General features: G+C 43.1%; 1 pseudogene across 1 annotated transcript; it reads left to right on the top strand.

Moving 5' to 3' along the window:
* Positions 1-10,028: 10,028 nt before the first annotated feature.
* LOC144578862 (eukaryotic initiation factor 4A-II pseudogene) lies at positions 10,029-12,663 on the top strand (annotated as a pseudogene). The gene has a single exon (XR_013525305.1). The product of XR_013525305.1 is annotated as a eukaryotic initiation factor 4A-II pseudogene (transcript).
* The last annotated feature ends 6,622 nt before the right edge of the window (positions 12,664-19,285 follow it).

Genomic DNA, 19,285 nt, shown 5'->3' with positions numbered 1-19,285 from the left:
GGATTGTTTCTTTGTTAGATGGATTTTTTTTTTTTTTTAAAGGATGGGGTTTCACCATGATGGCCAGGCTGGTCTTGAACCCCTGACCTCAGGTGATCCACCCACCTCAGCTTCCCAAAGTGTTAGGGTTACAGGTGTGAGCCACCGCTCCTGGCTTGTTACATGGATTTTTAAACTTGCTCAAATTTTAAGTCTTTACCCATCCTGAGTTTTTAGACTCTAGCATCAGCTTTAAAATGAAAACATTTTTGCCTTTCTAATGTTTTTCCAAGGAAGAAAGAAGAGAAGGAAAAGAGGAAGGAAGAAAGAAAATGAGGAAGGAAGGAAGAAGGAAGGAGGGAAGGAAGGAGGGAGGAAAGGTAAGAAAATGGAAATTTCTGGGTTCATAATTATGGACCACCTAGCTAACTGTATCCACTTTATGTGTGTGTTTAAAGGACAGGACAAACCGTGCTTTCAACCTGAATTCTCAGTGACACCCTCTTGCAAAGACTACTTATGTGTTACTCTCTGCTTTACATGGCTAAGTTTTTTGAGGGCAGGAGTTGGTGAGAATTCGTTTGGAAAACTGATCTCTCTCATTCAGACATAGCTTTTCTGGGGCAGAGTTTTTCAGAACATTTACTGGCAACATAACATAGATGATGTCACAGAAGTAATTCCAGCACTGCCGAGCTGCTTAATTCCCCAGTTGAATGCTGCCCTGATGTCAGTGGCCCACGCCAGGAGGACTGCCAGAGCTGTGCTGCATTCACAAAGACTCCTTATTGCCCCCAGGAACACCATTTTTCATTAATATTAATTTCAAATGATGTTATATTTTTCTAATCAAGATTTGATTTATTTGAGATTTGAAATTTTAACTAAAACTTTTAGAAGTTAATTCATTTCAAATGATGGAGCCTGATGTCATGACACCAATGTCATCTACAGTGGGTCTGGGAAAAGTCATGAAGTTGTGGTTTTCGTATGTTTGCCACATACAAACATATACAAGGTAAGGTGTTACTGAAAAATACAGAAGAATCAAGAATGTTGGTATTTTATAGGAATGCACATTCCCCATCCTCAGAAAGATGTTTTAAAAATATATCTAATTCCTTTATATTTATAGTCCTAACTTGTTTTGGATATTAAATGGCATTTTGTGTAATAGAAGACCTTGAAGGTCCCTTATAGTTCTATTATTTTAAGAATTCATTGCTTCATCAAAGGCGAGAATTGGACACAGAAATTTAGTGGCCAGGAAAGACCTTAGCTATTAATACTCTTATTTACATCATATTCCAGTACCGTGTGGGGAGAAGAGAATATCAGGGCTTAGAAGTTACTCTGATATTTTAAGGATGAAGAGTACCAGTTCATTTTTAGCTAATCTACTGCCAAAAATCATTCTGCTCACACCTCTATGAGACATAAAACAGAAGGCACTCGTGGCTGGGAGTTTTTTTTTTTAGATAGAGTCTCACTCTGTCACCCATGCAGTAGTGCAATCTCGGCTCACTGCAACCTCGGCTCACTGCAACCTCCACCTCCCGGGTTCAAGTGATTTTCCTGCCTCAGGCTCCCAAGTAACTGGGATTACAGGTGCCTGCCACCACGCCTGGCTAATTTTTGTATGTTTTGTACAGATGGCATTTTACCATGTTCACCAGGCTGGTCTTGAACTGCTGACCTCAGGTGATCCGCCTGTCTCAGCCTTCCAAAATGCTGGGATTACAGGTATAAGACACTGTGCCCGGCCAGTGGCTAAGATTTTGAAGATGAGTTAATGCAGGGACTATTTCCAGAGCTGTGGGCAGGGATGTTGAGGTGCCTAGGACAGCAGCAGCAGAAAACCTGTGTTACTGGAGCCCAGTGAGTTGGTCTCATCCCAGGCTACAGCCAACACGGCCAGGACTGATACTTTAACCCAGGAATAACCAATCAACAAGCTCAGCTAAGCCAGCCAGATGTTCATTATCAAGAAATTGAATTTAGCAACCAGAGATCCAGTCAGTCATATGCTATAAGACCCTTGAGTTATGAGATCCAGAGGCACTGTGGCCAGTCAGTAAGCACCATGTGTAAGCAGAATGTAGAGCATCATGGAGGAATCTGGTCTGGAGACAGAAGAGGACAGATGGAGAGAAAGTAGAAACTGAAGACTCTGTGACCCCAGAAACACAGAGAGAGGTGGCCTCTTTCAATGACCAATGTGGCCAGGCCTCGTTCTTTTCAGTACTTAAGTCAGTTATTATCAGAGAGTTGTGGCTTTAGAATAGCTAAAATTTTCCTGAGATGCCATTAAATATCTAATAGTTTGTAATGACTGCAACATATTCTGTTTTATGAATTAAATACACCACATTTTATTTAACAATTCTCCCATCCTTTCCAATATTTTGCGTTATAAACATTCTTGTAACTAAATTTCTGAGTTCATCCATGATTTTTTTCTGGAGATGAATTCTAAGAAGAGGAACTACTGGACTGAGTGGATGTTTTGATGTGTATTGCTCATTGCTTTCAGTTTGACCAATTCATATTTGGACAAGCAGCATATGGCAATATGGCAACCCCTATTTCCACCTATCCTCTAAATCTTGTAACTCATTTTTCTTTCTTCTCTTTTTTCTTTTCTTTCTTTCTTTTTTTTTTTTTTTTTTGAGACAGAGTCTCCCTGTTGCCTAGGCGGCTAGAGTGCAGTGGCACAATCACAGCTCACTGCAACCTTGACTTCCCAGGCTCATTTGATCCTCCTACCTCAGTCTCCTGAGTTGCTGGGATTCCAGGCACATGCCATGCCCAGCTAGTTTTTGTATTTTTGGTAGAGACAGGGTTTAGCCATGTTGCCCAAGCTGGTCTCAAACTCCTGGGCTCAGGGGACCCTGGGTCTCCCAGAGTGTTGGGATTACAGGAGTGAGCTACTGCACCTGGTCACACAATTATTATTACTTTCTTGTCTGTGCTAATATGTTAGGTTGAAAACAAGTACTAAATTGTTAATTTGCATTTCATTGATTGCACTTTTCCTCAAAGTTGGTGGGTGCATATCTTTGTATGTGTGTTTTGAGTTTATGACATTTGCTCCTTTTCTTTTCTTTTCTTTTGAGGCAGAGTTGCGCTCTGTTGCCCAGACTGGAGTGCAGTGGCATGGTCTTGGCTCACTGCAATCTCCTGGGTTCAGGTGATTCTCCTGCCTCAGCCTCCTGAGTAGCTGGGATTAGAGACACCTGCCACCATGCCCAGCTAATTTTTTGTATTTTTAGTAGAGACAGGGTTTCACCATGTTGGCCAGGCTGGTCTCGGACTCCTGACCCCATGATCTGCCCTCCTTGGCTTCCCAAAGCACAGGGTTTACAGGCATGAGCCACTGTGCCCAGCGACGTTTGCTTATTTTCTATCACTATGGTCCACATTTTCTCATTGATTTATAAGAGAGTTTCAAAGTAGCCCATTATCTATCACCATGGTTTAAATATTCTTTAGGTATATTGTTTGATTTTTAAATTTTGTGGGTTTTTTTTTTTGAGATGGAGTTTCGCTGTTGTTACCCAGACTGGAGTGCAATGGCATGATCTTGGCTCACCGCAACCTCCACCTCCTGGGTTCAAGCAATTCTCCTGCCTCAGCCTCCCGAGTAGCTGGGACTACAGGTACGCACCACCATGCCCAGCTAATTTTTGTATTTTTAGTAGAGACGGGGTTTCACCTTGTTGACCAGGATGGTCTCGATCTCTTGACCTCATGATCCACCCACCTCAGCCTCCCAAAGTGCTGGGATTATAGGCGTGAGTCACCGCGCCAGGCCAAATTTTGTGTTTTTGTCTGGGTGCAGTGGCTCATGCCTGTAATCCCAGCACTTTGGGAGGCCAAGGCAGGCAGATCACTTGAGGTCAGGAGTTTGAGACCAGCCTAGCCAACATGATAAAACCTCATCTCTACTAAAAATTCAAAAATTACCCGGGCATGTTGGCTCATGCTTGTAATCCTAGCTACTCAGGAGGCTAAGGCAGGAGAATAGCTGGAACCTGGAGGCAGAGGTTGCAGTGAGCCAAGATCGTACCACTGCACTACAGTCTGGGTGACAGAGTGAGACTTTGTCTCATAAATAAATAAATAAATTTTATGTTTTTGATGCAGAGGTTTCACTATTTTGCCCCTTGTTCTTTTTAAAATTAGGGAAATAATACCTGAATGTTAAAACTCACACAGCAAAGAGGTGCATAAGTTTAAAAAGGTGAAACTCCTCCACTTGCTCACCCTACCCAATTGCATATCCCAGCAGTCTGATGAATTTTATTTCATCATTTTCCAGGCAAACACAAATATATGCATTTGAAGTTTTAAAAACAAAAATGAGATCATGTATACGGCTCTACAACTTTTGTCAGTAATGTACATCTACTTCATTAAAAAATGTTTGACATAATTTAAATATGCCACGTGCTTATATAATCACTCCCCAATTGATAAACATTTAGATAAAACAATATTGAATAATCATACAAATCATTTTGTATGATTATTGTTTTTTAACTTTTTTTTTTTTTTGAGACAGAATCTCACTCTGTCACCCAGGCTGGAGTACAGTGGCACAATCACAGGTCACTGTAACCTTTGCCTCAGGAGCTCAAGCCATCCTCCCACCTCAGCCTTCTGAGTAGCTGGAACAACAGGTGCATGCCACTCCTCCTGGCTAATTCTCAAACTCCTGGCCTCAAGCGATCTTTCCACCTTGCCCTCCTAAACTTCTGGGATTACAGGCGTCAGCCTCGACGCACAGCCTCTCTGTTTCTGGGACGCCAATTACATGTATTTTGGACTGCTTAACATTATCATAGAAGTCAATGATGTTCTCTTTATTATTATTATTATTTCAATTTTATTCTTTGTTATGCTTCATCTTGGATTTCTAGTGACCTCTCTTTAAGTTCACTGAATCTTCTTTAGCGTCCAATGTATTGTAAATTTGCCATTTTTATCTATTATATTTTTTCAGTTCTAGAGTTTCCATTAACATGCAGTCTGGCCATGTGGTAGAAAAGAAATGCCCATTTTGAGGGGAGAAACTCAAGCAGGCTGCAGAAATTTGCATAGGTAAAAAGGAGCTGGCTGGACGCGGTGGTTCACGCCTATAATCCCAGCACTTTGATAGGCTGCGATGGGTGGATCCCCTGTGGTTGGGAGTTCAAGATCAGCTTGGCCAACATGGTGAAACACCATCTCTACTAAAAATATAAAAAAATCAGCTGGGTGTGGTGGCACGTGCCTGTAATCCCAACTACTCAGGAGGCTGAAGCAGGAGAATTGGCTTGAACTCAGGAGGCAGAGGTTGTGGTGAGCCAAGATCATGCCACTGCACTCCAGCCTGGGTGATAGAGTGAGACTTTGTCTCAACAAAAAAAAAAAAAAAAAAAAAGGAGCCAAGTGCCAAGTGCTAATAGCCAAAACAATGGAAAAAAGACCTTAAAGGCATTTCAGAGACCTTTGTGGCAGCCCCTCCCATCACAGACCTGTAGGCCTAGGAAGACTGAATGGTTTCATGGGCCAGGCCCAGGGCCCCTCTGCTGTTCCCCGCATCCCAGACACTCCAGCTCCAGCTATGGCTCAAAGGGGCTCAGGTCCAACTTGGGCCACTGCTTCAGAGAGTGCAAGTTGTAAGCATTGGTGGGTTCTGTGTGGTGTTAATCCTAAAGATGCACAGAGTATAAGGGTTGAGGTTTGAGAGCCCCTACCTAGATTTCAGAGGATGTAAGGAAAAGCTTAGGGGTCCAAACAGAAGACTGCTGTAGAGGCGGAGCCTTCATGGGGAACCTCTATTAAGGCAGTGCAGAGGGGAACTGTAGAGTTAGAGCCCCCACACAGAGTCCCCACTGGGGCACTGCCTAGTGGAGCTGTGAGAAGAAGGCCACTGTCCTCCAGACCCCAGAATGGTAGATCCACTGACAGCTTGCACCCTGTGCCCAGAAAAGCTGCAGGCACTCAACTGCCAGTGCATGAGAGCAGCCACAAGGGCTGAACCCTGCAGAGCCACAGGGGTGGACTGCCCAAAGCCTTGGGAGCCTATCCCTTGCATCAGTGGGCCCTAAATGTGGAACATGGAGTAAAAAGTAGATTATTTTGGAGCTTTAACATTCAATGACTGCCCTGCTGGTTTCAGACATGCATGGGGCCTGTATCCTCTTTTTTTTGGTTGATTTTCCTTTTTGGAATGGGAATGTTTACCCAATGCCTATACCCCCCATTGTATCTTGGAAGTAAATAACTTGTTTTGATTTTACAGGTTCTTAGGTGGAAGGACCTAGCTTTGACTCAGATGAGACTTTAGACTTTGGGGATTATTGCCAAACCTTGTTTGTATTTTGGAATGTAAGAAGGACATGAAATTTGGGAAGCCAGCAGTGGAATTATATGGTTTGGATCTGTGTCCCCACCAAATATCATGCTGAATTGTAATCCTCAACATCAGAGGTGGGACTTGGTAGGAGGCAATTGGGTCATGTCCCTCACGAATGATTTTACACTATCCCTGCTTGGTATTGTCCTGTGATACTGAGTGAGTTCTCATGAGACCTGGTTGTTTGAAAGTGTGTGGCAATGTTCCCCCTCACTCTCTCTTGCTCCTTCTCCTGCCATGTGAGATGTCTTGCTCCCCCTTTGCCTTCCACCGTGATTGGAAGCTTCCTGAGGCCTCCCTAGAAGCAGAAGTCACCCTGCTTCCTGAGCAGCCTACAGAACTGTGAACCAATTAAACCTCTTTTCTTTATAAATTACCAAGTCTCATGTATTTCTTTACAGCCAAGTGAGAAAGGACTGGTACAGCCTGCTAACTGATCTCCATGTTTGTATTCTTGACCTTTCTATGATTGATTCTCTACAGAGAAGCCAGAATGTTCATTTAACTGAAAAGTTGGATACCCCTTTTCAAAACCAGCAGTGGTTTCTCTTTGTACCTGGACTAAAACCCAAGTTCATTATCACAGCCCACAGTGTTCTTCTGCATCATCTGTCCCCTACCTACTTCTCTAATCATATTTCACACCACCCTACTTTTCACTCACCAAACCTCCACCTGCACTTTTTTTTTTTACTTCCCTATCACACACCAAGCTTTTTCGTTTTGCTCCCCAACCTACTGACCTTTGTCTTGCTGTTATTTGCTAGGAAAGTTATCCCAGATCATCACAATTTTTGGCTCTCAGATTTGTTCTTCATGATTTCCTGGATCCTCTCTGTATTGCATGGCACTGACATCTGCAAATACATTTCCCGAGGTTCCTTGGCCTGCTAGGTTTTGGCTAGGTTCAGCCAGTGAGAGGCCTTTGGAAGAGACTAAAAGGAGGAGGGGAGAGAGAAGTCATAGCATTTCCCTCAACTCTCTGCTTTAGGAAATATTTTCAATGGGAGTTGAGTCCACTCTCTCTCCCCTACTCTAAGACCCCATTGCAGTGGTTCCTGCACCTAAAAAAAAAAAATCTTCAGCAGTGATTTCATGTTCTCTGTGGTTCCAGTTCTTATTAAGCAGCCCATGCCATGGGCTCTGGTAATAATACTTCCTTTGGGCAGGGTGCAGTGGCTCACGCCTGTAATCCCAGCACTTTGGGAGGCCAAGATGGGTGGATCACCTGAGGTCAGGGGTTCAAGACCAGCCTGGCCATAATGGTGAAACCCCATCTTTATAAAAAAAAATTAAAATAATAATACTTTCTTTGTCACTCTTGCAGGTAAGAGTGATTTCCTTCCTGTTCATTTTGGGATGCCTAAGGTCTAACCCTGTTTGACCTTATGGCTCTTCCAACACACATACTACGTTGCCTCTATTTAACTTTTGCTACTTAAGCTGGCATAAGTGGGTTTTTTCCTGATGGAATTTGGCAAATGCATTTCCCTACATGTCATCATTCAGTTCTGAGCAAAGAGAAATGTTCCCTGACAACCCGATCTACAGTAGCTTCCTAGTAATACACATCACATCACACTTCTACTTCATTGCCTCTCTTCTCTGGAAAGAATAGAGGCTTTGGCCAGGCGTGATGGCTCATGCCTGTAATCCCAGCACTTTGGGAGGCTGAGGTGGGTGGATCACCTGAGGTCAGAATTTCAAGACCATTCTGACCAATATAGTGAAACCCTGTCTCTACCAAAAATACAAAAATTAGCTGGGCGTGGTGGCACACGTTTGTAGTCCCAGCTACTTGGGAGGCTGAGGCAGGAGAATTGGTTGAACCCTGGAGGTGGAGGTTGCAGTGAGCCAAGGTTGCACCACTGCACTCCAGCCTGGGAGACAGAGCAAGACTCCGTCTCAAAAAAAAAAAAAAAAAAAAAAGTATAGAGGCTTTAAAAGAGCACAGATCCTGTAAGTCTTTTTCAGTGCTGTTTCCCCATGCTTAGAATGGTGTCTGGAACAGAGTACCACCTCAAGATACATTTTTTGAACAAATGAAAAATTTTTTCTAGTACTTTTGTGATTTTAAACCATGTTAATTTTTAAATCCATCTATAATTTGTTTTTGTATAGATTTATAAGATAGATATAACTTGTTTGTTAAAAAGTCACTAGCCTAACCCATTAATTGAAAATTATTCCTTCTACACTGATTTGTACTGATCCCTTTTAAATACTGAATCTTTACATGTATTGTACTTATATTTGTTACTGGACCTTCTATTATGTTTAATTGTTCAACCCACCAAGTAATGCAGCATTTTAATTATTTATAATACATTGTAATAACTGATTAATCAAATTATCCCTGAAATACTATTTATTTGTTTAGAGACAGGGTTTCTCTCCTGTTGCCCAGGATGGAGTGCAATGGCATGATCTCAGCTAGTTGCAGCCTCTGCCTCCTGGGTTCAAGTGATTTTCCTGCCTCAGCCTCCTGAGTAGCTGGGATTACAGGCTTGCCCCATTACACTGGGCTAATTCCTGTGTTTTTAGTAGAGAGGAGGTTTCACCATGTTAGCCAGGCTGGTCTCCAACTCCTGACCTCAGGTAATCCGCCGGCCTCCGCCTCCCAAAATGCTGGGATTATAGGCCAATACTATTTTTTAATTCTAGCTAATGTATACAAGTTTATTGATCTAGACGTACTTTAGAATAAAAAGTCCACCAAAATCTTGTTGGTCAAAAGTCTTTTAAACATAGAGATTAATTCGGGGAAAATTGCCTTTACAGTATTGAATCTTCTTTTTCATTTGTTCAAATCATCTGTGCATAGTGCAGTGCTTATAGAACTCTCATATAAATTCTGCATAATTTTTCTTAATAACAGCGAATACAAACTGAACTCTTACTATGTCAGAAATTGTTTTAAGTACTTTAAGTGTATTAACATATTTCAATCCACACAACAACCCTATAGATAGTTGCGTCGATTAATATTATTCCTACATAGGGGCTTTCTGCTCCGCGAGCTGGGAGGCCGGGCAAACGGAGGCTGCAGGTTGAAGGAGGCCGGGTGGGCCCCACTAGTGGACTAGGGCTAGACGGCCGGCCCCGAGGTCCCGCCCGGTCTAGCCGCCTCCGGGCTGCCGGCGCGGCGTGGCTCGCCCCCAGGGGCTTGCCAGCAGCAAGTGGAGCCGGACGAGATCTTCACCACGCTCCACCGCACCGGCATGAGCTGGTTCCGGGAATGGCGCGAGGGCATCGACCCCCGCACCAAGGAGGTGGTGAGCGTCAGGCCGCGGACCTGGAGGAGGCCGAGGACACCCAGCAGGAGTTCCCTGCTCTCAGCGGTGCCACAGCCTCGAGTCACCGCTGCTCCAGCTGCCCGCTGTAGGTTTCCTTGGAGGCCCGAGAGGCGGCCGCGCTTAGGACTTCCAGAATCCAGGCCCCCTGAGGGAAACCTCCCCGCCATGGTCCTGGGAAGGTTCAGGAGGGTCTCAGTTATCTGCACTGCCAACTCAAGAAATTCCCAAGACGCGAAGCCGACCCCGGGCTGCCCTCTGAGCAGGGCGACGCGAAGCCGGCGGACCTGGGCGGGCGGGACAGCCCACAGACCTGCAGACTGACCCGAACGTGTTCTCTGCAACCCCTTCTCAAGGGCGTTTGAGGTCGTCAGTAGCAGCCTACGACTTCAAGGCCGGCTTCTGGTGCCTGGGGATCGGGGCCATCGGACTGGCTAAGCGGGAGCCTCCGCACTCCGACCTGCACCGCAGGCGCTCCCTGTTCCTCATCCCCCAAGAACAGCCCGGCTGCTTGAGCGCAGCCACGGCCAGCCCTTAGGGGAAATGGCAGGCCTGGTCGGACCCCGCGTCTGACCGCTGTCAAGGAGCTCCGGGAGCGTAAGGCCATCGCGCGTTCCAACACCTTTTCCTCCCGGGCTCGTCGGCGCTCCTGGAGCTGCAAGTTCCCAGGGGCACCGCGAGAAGCCCAGCTCCTAGGATCCCGACGTCGGCAACGTGGCAGAGGACGCCGGGCAGCCTACCCGGGCGTCCCCTTATCATTCGGCCGAGTCTACGCAGCATGCTTCACGTGGGACGGCCCTGCACCGCTCACCGAAGCCGGCGGAGCCAGTCAAGAGGCCCCGGGTTTGTCCACGCTGGGCGGCGCGCCTTCAGGGAGAGCAGAGAGAAGTGCAGGCAGAGCGGCGGCCGCAGGGCGCACCCTGGAGCTCCGGGAGCTGGCGCTGCACTCTGCAGAATCCCCGCGACATGGGCCCGCGGAGCTGGGGACAGAGAGTGTCCCATGTCTCTGTTGTGAGCTCCGTAACAGCAGTGCTGATGTGGAAGGTGCCTCGTGTGTGTTGGGTCTGCAGGCCACGTCTCCTCCCACCCCTGAGGAGTGCCGTCCTGCACGCGGGGACACCGGTCCCTGCGCCCAGCTCCCGTTCCCTCCCAGCCCAGCAGCAGCCACACCGGCAGCTGAGCCCAGCGCCCCGCGGACCCGCGCGGCCCGGTGGCTGCTCAGACCAAGTAGCAACAGCAACTATCGGGCAGCTCTGCTTCCTCTGCTTCCTCCTTCCACGGGTCGGTGGGGAGGCGACAGGGCAGGCCCCAAAGGAGCGCCGGGACCGGGCCTGCTTCCACTGCCACGGGCCGCTGTGCTCTTGGCCCGTGGTGGCCACAGATTTGCCTTACGGTGTTGGATAGGAACTGTGTCTGCTCAGAAGTGCTTGTGTCATCCAGAATGTTTTTTAAAGAAAATTGGCCTTAAAAAAATAATAAAAGAAAGAAAATTGGTCTTTTCGGTTGGGTGCTGAGTGGTTTTCCAGATCGTGTCTAGTGGCTCCTCGGATTATAACGGAATACGGCGGCCCAGAAGGAATGGAACCCGATGGTGTCATCTAGAGCAACCGGGATAAAATTGTTGATAACTTTCATGACATGAACTTAAAATAGTCTCTTCTTTGGGGCATCTATGCTTATGGTTTTTGAGAAGCCTTCAGCTACTCGACAGAGAGCTACTATTTTCTGTATTAAAGATCTGAAAAGTAATTCTGGCACCTGGAGACTATATGGGAGCCTGCATCGTCTAGTTTGCATTGGTGAACAGATGTTCGAAATGAAATGCAAAACCTGCAGGCTGAAGCACCACATACTGTTGTTGGTACACCAGGGAGAGTGTTTGCTTTGTTAAACAGAAGATGTCTTCTCCAAAATGTATCAAAACCTTTGTTTTGGATGAAGCAGATGAAATGTTGAACCAAGGCTTTAAGGATCAAATCTATGAGATTTTCCAAAAATTAGATACAAGTATTCAAGTTGTGTTGCTTTCTGCTACGGTGCCAACTGATAATGTTGGAAGTGACCAAAAAATTCATGAGAGAGCCAATTTAAGTTCTGGTGAAAAAGGAAGAATTGAACCTTGAAGGAATCCATTTTATATTGAGAGAGAATGATGGAACTTGGATATACTTTGTGACTTGTACGAGACACTAACCATTACACAGGCTGTTATTTTTCTCAAACAAAGCACACTGTGAACTGGCTGATTGAGAAAATGCATGCCATGGACCTCACAGTTTCTACTCTGGATAGTGACATGGACGAGAAGGAGAGAGACGTTGTCATGAGAGAATTCTAATCAGGGCCAAACCGTGTTCTGATCACTACTGACTTTTTGGCTTGTGGGATTGATGTGCAACAAGTGTCTTTGCTTATCAACCATGATCCACTTACCAATTGTAAAAATGACATTCACAGAATTGGCAGAGGTAGGTTGATCTAGGAGGAAAGGTGTGGCTATGAACTTTGTTACTAAAGAAGACAGGAGGATTCTTGGTGACTTGAGACTTTCTATAATACTATAGTGGAGAAAATGCCCATGAATGTGGCTGACCTTATTTAATTCCTGGGATGAGATAGTTTTGGACGCAGTGCTCAATGTTGCTGAATAGGCGATCACAATGTTCTCTGTGCCTCTTTCTTTGGGAATATTTGAATCTTGTCTTAATGCTCATATAGGACCAGAAATACAGATTTTGATAGCAAAGTGACATTAGTTATGAGCTCTTATGAGAAAAGTCATTGACTTTATCCTCTGTAGAGTTAGACTGTTGGGGTGGGTATAAAAGATGGGGTCTGGAAAATCTTTCTTTCTTAGAAATTTATTTCACGGTTTTGTAGAAATGGTTATATTCAATGCTCTCTATCACTTAATAATATACTTGTGGACTAAAAGATGCAAGTGCTGTATAAAATCAGCTAACTATATTAAACGAACATATCTGCCTTTATTGTGTTTGTCATTAGCCTGAATAGAAAGGCCTTTAAAATTGCGTTTTTAGAAAGCATTTGAATGCATTTTGTTTTGTCTTGCGTTTTTATTTTGAAACAGTGTCCCGCTCTGCCACCAAGGATGGAGTGCAGTGGCAGGATCTTGGCTCATTGTAGCCTCTACCTCTCTGGCTCAAGGGATTCTTCTACCTCAGCCTCCCCAGTTGCTGGGACTACAGGCACTGGCCACCATACATGGCTAATTTTTGCAGATACAAATCTAATTGTTTGTAGATACAGGGTTTCGCCATGTTCCCCATGCTGGTCTTGAACTCCTGGTCTCAAGGAGTCTGCCCACCCAAAATGCTGGGATTACAGGTGTAATTACTGGTGCCCACCCTTTGGTATTGTATTTATTCAATAAAGTATTTAATTAGTGTTTAAAAAGAAAGAAAGAAAAAAAATTGAATTTATTTGTTTCGTTAAATATTCTTAGGTTAAAATGTTAGATTTCATAAAACATTGAGAGGCCTCTGCCAATTTCAATAAAGACCTGACTTGGAAAAATACACACACACACACACGCACACACGCACACTTATATAATTCCTATATAATTCATGTTCTTGTTGCTGTGTTGAGTGGGATGATTCCCCTTTGCCTTTTTTTTTTCTTTCTTTCTTTCTTTTTTTTTTTGAGATGGAGTCTTGTTGTGTCACCCAAGCTGGAATGCAGTGGCACTATCTTGGCTCACTGCAACTTTCACCTCCCGGGTTCAATTGATTCTCCTGCTTCAGCCTCCTAAGTAGCTGGGATTACAGGCTCAAGCCACCATGCCTGGCTAATTTTTAAATTTTTTTGTAGAGACAGGGTTTTACCATGTTTCAGGCTGGTCTTGAACTCCTGACCTCAAGTGATCTGCCTGCCTCAGCCTCCCAAAGTGCTGGAATAACAGGCATGAGCCACTGTACCTGGCCCCCATTTGCATTTTCTAGCTGAATAATAATGATATAGGAAAGCTATTGATTTTTGTAAATATATTTTGTAACTGGGGCATATCTTCTTTTTAACAAGTTAAAGAAGCCTGGACAAAATGGTGAGATCCTTCCTCAACAGAAAAATTTAAAAATTAGCCAGGCATGGTGGTGTGGCCTGAAGTTCCAGCTACTCGGGAGGCTGAGGCAGAACTGCTTAAATCCGGGAGGTGGAGGTTGTAGTGAGCCGAGATTGCACCACTGCACTCCAACCTGGGCAACAGAGCTAGACTCGGTCTCAAAAAAAAAGCACCAGCTCAAGCAACCACTTAAGAATGCTGCCCTCTAATAAATGATATATGATTATACACACTTATATTAACATAAGTTTTTTAGTAAACTTTATTTGAATATCATTTGCCACATGTTGACATTTTTGTCAAGAACAGACCACATATACGATGGTGGTACCATAGAATTACAATGGAGCTGAAAAACTCCTTTTCATTTTATAATTTTTAAATCTTATTTTTTATTATTTTATTTCTTTTACCTAATAACCACTTAAGCAGAAAAATTCCTGTTGCTTAGTGACATCTTGATCCTGACTCTGTATAGGCCTAGGCTACTGTGTGTGTTGTGTCTTAGTTTTTAATATAAAAGCTTAAAAAGTAAAAAATAAACATTTCTTAAAATAGAATAAAGATATAAAGAAAACAAATATTTTTGTACAGATGTACAATATGTTGTCTTTTAAGCTAAGTGTTATTATAAAAGAGTCAAAAGTTAAAAAAATTAAATGTTTATGAAATTAACAAGCTGGCCGAGCACAGTGGCTCATGCCTGTAATCCCATTATTTTGGGAGGCTAAGGAGGGCAGATCAAAAGCCTTAATTTCTCAATGTGTTGAGAATAAAACTCAAAAGAAAATTATATGGATTACTCCACAGACTCAAAAGTATTTAATATTTGCCTTTTCTTTTAAAGTCTATTTTAAGTTGTGCTAAGGCTGTATTTCAAGGTGTCTCATAAACACTACCTTTCTCCTTAATATTTTCACTTTGTTAGCTACACTAGAATTAACTCAGAACTGTTAGCAATGACACTATCATGTTTCTTCCATTCTCCTGAAGTTGCCCACTCTCAGGCAGAGATTGTGACAGTGTTGTGAGGTGATGCCGTTTCTGGTTTTGTTTGTTTGTTCTTTCTTATTTTTTTGTTTTTGTTTGTTTGTTTTGTTTTTTATAAGAGAGTCTTGCTCTGTCTCCCAGGCTGGAGTGCAGTGGCGCCACCTCAGCTCACTGCAACCTCCACATCCCAACGTCAAGTGATTCTCTTGCCTTAGCCTCCCAAGTAACTGGGAATACAGGCATGCACCACCACACCAGGCTATTTTGTGTGTTTTTAGTAGAGATGGGGTTTCACCATGTTGGCCAGGCTGGTCTTGAACTCCTGACCTTAAGTGATCCACCTGCCTCAGCCTCCCAAAGTGTTGGGATTACAGGCATGAGCCACTGTGTCCGGCCCATTTCTGGTACCGAAAGCTTTTGTGTTTCTTTCTCTCTCCTCCTAGTCTAACACTTTTAGAAATGTTATCATTTCTTTTCCTTATAATGGAATACTTAACTATAGATTTTCATGGAATGCCAGATATGTAATCAAAAAAGTTGCATTCTCCGTCTGCTTGGAAATTGTAACCTTTTTTTCTTTAAGGCAACTTTATCTCACAGGCTTATGTTTATGGTCTACAGATATTTATCATAGTCTCAACTCAGAGTTGCCCTTAGAACAAAATAGGGTCTACCAGTCATGTAAGTTATTTGGCTTCATGTAGACACACAGAAAAGTTTGATTGTACTGAACTCAAGCAGATCCATTTGTTAAACTGAAAGTCTGAATCTAGCCAGTGGTATTTCCAACCCAATTCTTTTGAGAATTAGTTCATAACCTTCAGCTTGGTATAATCCTTGTAAAATTTATTTTTTTAAATAAATAAATTGAAGAGAACCTTAGCTTGGAAATTCACACATACATATATGCTGCTATGGGAGCAAAAGGTACAATGAACTGTGATTTTGTAAAATGTCACATTAAAGAATCATTATTTTATAACTTTAGTGGCTTTAATAAAAGCTGCTAAAAATCAGCTCAAGATGGATCAAGGATTTAAATCTAAGACTTGAAACTAAAAATTCTGAAGGATGACATCAGAAAAACCCTTCTATACATTGGCTTAGGCAAAGGTTTCATGACCAAGAACCCAAAAGCAAATGCAATAACAACAAAAATAGATAGCTGGGACTTAATTAAATTAAATAGCTTCTGCACAGCAAAAGGAACAGTCAGCAGAGTAAACAGACAACACACTGAGTGGGAGAAAATCTTCACAATCTATACATCTGACAAAGGACTAATATCTAGAATCTACAATGAACTCAAACAAATTAGCAAGAAAAAAATGAATAATTCCATCAAAAAGTGGGCTAAGGACATGAATAGACAATTCTCAAAAGAAGATACACAAATGGCCAAAAAACATATGATAAAATGCTCAACATCACTAATTATCAGGAAAATGCAAATCACAATCACAATGCAATACCACGATGTGATACCACAATCCTACAAGAGTGGCCATAATAAAAAAATAATAGATGTTGGCCTGGATGTGGTGAACAGGGAACACTTGTACACTGCTGGTGGGAATAGAAACTAGTCCAGTCACTATGGAAAAGACAGTGTGGAGATTCCTCAAAGAACTAAAAGTAGAACTACCATTTGATCCAGCAATCCCACTATTGAGTATCTACCCAGAGGAAAAGAAGTCATTATACGAAAAAGATACTTGCACACGCATGTTTATAGCAGTACAATTTGTAATTGCAAAATTGTGGAACCAACCCAAATTTCATCAATCAATGAGCGAATAAAGAAACTGTGGTATATTTCCCAGCACTTTGGGAGGCCAAGGCAGGCATATCACAAGGTCAAGAAATCGAGACCATCCTGACCAATATGGTGAAACCCCATCTCTACTAAAAAATACACACTTGTAGTCACAGCTACTTGGGAGGCTAAGGCAGAAGAATCACTTGAACTGGGAGGCAGAGGTTGCAGTGAGTCAAGATTGCACCACTGCACTCTAGCCCGGTGTCAGAGCGAGACTCTGTCTCATGAAACAAAACAATATAAAACTGTGGTATATGTATACAATGGAATACTGCTCATCCATAAAAAGTAATGAATTACTGGCATTTGCAGCAACCTGGATGAGACTGGAGACTATTATTATTCTAAGTGAAGTAACTCAGGAATGGAAAACCAAACATCATATGTTCTCACTCATAAGTAGGAGCTAAGCTATGAAGATGCAAAGGCATAAGAGTGACACAGTGGAATTTGGGGGCTAAAGGGGAAAGGGTGGGAAGGGGATGAGGGATAAAATACTGCAAACTGGATACCGTGTATACTGCTTGGGTGATACGTGTACCAAAATCTCACAAATCACCACTAAAAAACTTACTCATGTAACCAAACCCCATCTGTTTCCCAATAATCTATGAAAATAAAAATTTTTTAAATTAAAAATAAAAAATAAAATAAAAGCTGCTGAAACCACTCAGCCGCCTTCACAGTAAAAAGCTGCTGTGTGTTGATGCCGGAGAGGATGTGGAGAAATAGGAACACTTTACGTTGGTGGGAGTGTAAACTAGTTCAACCATTGTGGAAGACAGTGTGGTGATTCCTCAAGGACCCAGAAATAGAAATTCCATTTGACCCAGCAATCTCATTACTGGGTAAATATCCAAAGGATTATAAATCACCATATTATAAAGAAACATGCACATGTATGCTCATTGAGGCACTGTTTACAATAGCAAAGACTTGGAGCCAACCCAAATGCCCATCAATGATAGACTGGACAGGGAAAATGTGGCACATCTACACCATGGAATACTATACAGCCATAAAAACAATGAGTTTGTGTCCTTTGTAGGGACATGGATGAATCTAGGAACCATCATTCTCAGCAAACTGACAAAAGAACAGAAAATCAAACACCACATGTTCTCACTCATAGGTGAGTGTTGAACAATGAGAACACATGGACACAGGGAGGGAAGCATCACACACTGGGGTCTTTTGAGAGGGCATAGCGGAGGGACAGGGGTGGGTAGGGAGGTTGGGGAGGGATAACATGGGGAGAAATGTCAGATATAGGTGATGGGGGGGTGGAGGCAGCAAACCGCATTGCCATGTATGTACCTATGCCACAATCCTGCATGTTCTGCACATGTACCCCAGAACCTAAAGTGCAATGATATATATATATAAAGGTGCTGTGTTTTTCATGCCCATTTGCAAACTTTGTGGCAAACTAAATGTTAACCACAACCTTAAAGAAAGGTTTGACCTCCAAACCACAAACAGTGCTCTGAAAGTGCAAAAACAGCAAAAAGTCAAACACAAACAAGCCTAAGGCTTTGTGACACCAGAAGAAACCACAGGTCATAGAAAAACACATTTTCCCTTTCACACTCTCAGTATCATACTCGAGGGCTGGCATGACAGTGAGGGCGTCTGGGCTTAATACAGTCACCATGCAGTCTCAGCCGTCTGCATGTAGCATGAGGACACTGAGTAGGGATGGAATGTGCTGCACATCACTACGAGTGTTCTCATGTGGACTTTCCTCTCTGCATCAGCACCAGAACATCCTCCTGTTGGCTTCAGTGGTCTCTGTGTTGTCAAGGAAAATGACCCAGAGCTACTGTCTACTCACCAGCTTTGCCTGCATCACACTTATAAGGCTCTTGATGCATAATAGGTTTTATTAGTTCCCAAGCCAGTAGTATTGATTAGTAAAGGAGGAAAACACTCCATTTATATGATCAAGCAGCCCCTCTTGATCTTTTAGGTACTTCAACAGCAAAATAGGTAGGCATTTACCAAAAAAGCTTTCATAGGCACACCAACGTTTATATTTTAGCTGCTCAAGGAAAAGAAATGAACCATGGGACATTTCTATAAACAATAGGCCAGGCATGGTGGCTCATGCCTGTAATCCCAGCAGTTTGGGAGACTGAGACAGGTAGATTGTCTGAGGTCAGGAGTTCTAGACCAGCCTGGCCAACATGGAAACCCTGTCTCTACTAAAAATACAAAAAATAAACTGGGCGTGGTAGTGCACGCCTGTAATCTCAGCTACTTGGGAGGCTGAGGCATGAGAATCACTTGAATCTGAGAGGCGGAGTTTGCAGTGAGCTGAGATCTTACCATTGCACTCCAACCTGGGTGACAATATGAGGCTCCATCTCAAAAATAAATAAATACATAAATATTTTGTCTTAATGACTTATTTGCAGAAGTCAATGTATCATTCAAGGAAATAACGTTTAGCATTATAGAGTTCAAGATCATATGCAAAGACCTGTACTCAAATTCCCCTCAAGTGAAAAACAATATGCTAGTGAGCTCAGTGAAGAATTCACGTAAAAAATACATCTCTAGAAAATGCATTTAAAAAAAAATTTATTCAGTAGATTGCACTGTTTATAATAGCAACAAATTGGATGCCAACCAGTAGGAGACTGGTTAAAATACTGGCACGTAGTAAATGCTCACTAAATGCTTATTGAATGAATACATGTATGCTAACAATTTCC

The sequence above is a fragment of the Callithrix jacchus genome, chromosome 13 (assembly GCF_049354715.1).
Source record: "Callithrix jacchus isolate 240 chromosome 13, calJac240_pri, whole genome shotgun sequence".
Taxonomy (NCBI): Eukaryota; Metazoa; Chordata; class Mammalia; order Primates; family Cebidae; genus Callithrix; species Callithrix jacchus.
This window is presented reverse-complemented; position numbering and strand designations above follow the sequence as displayed.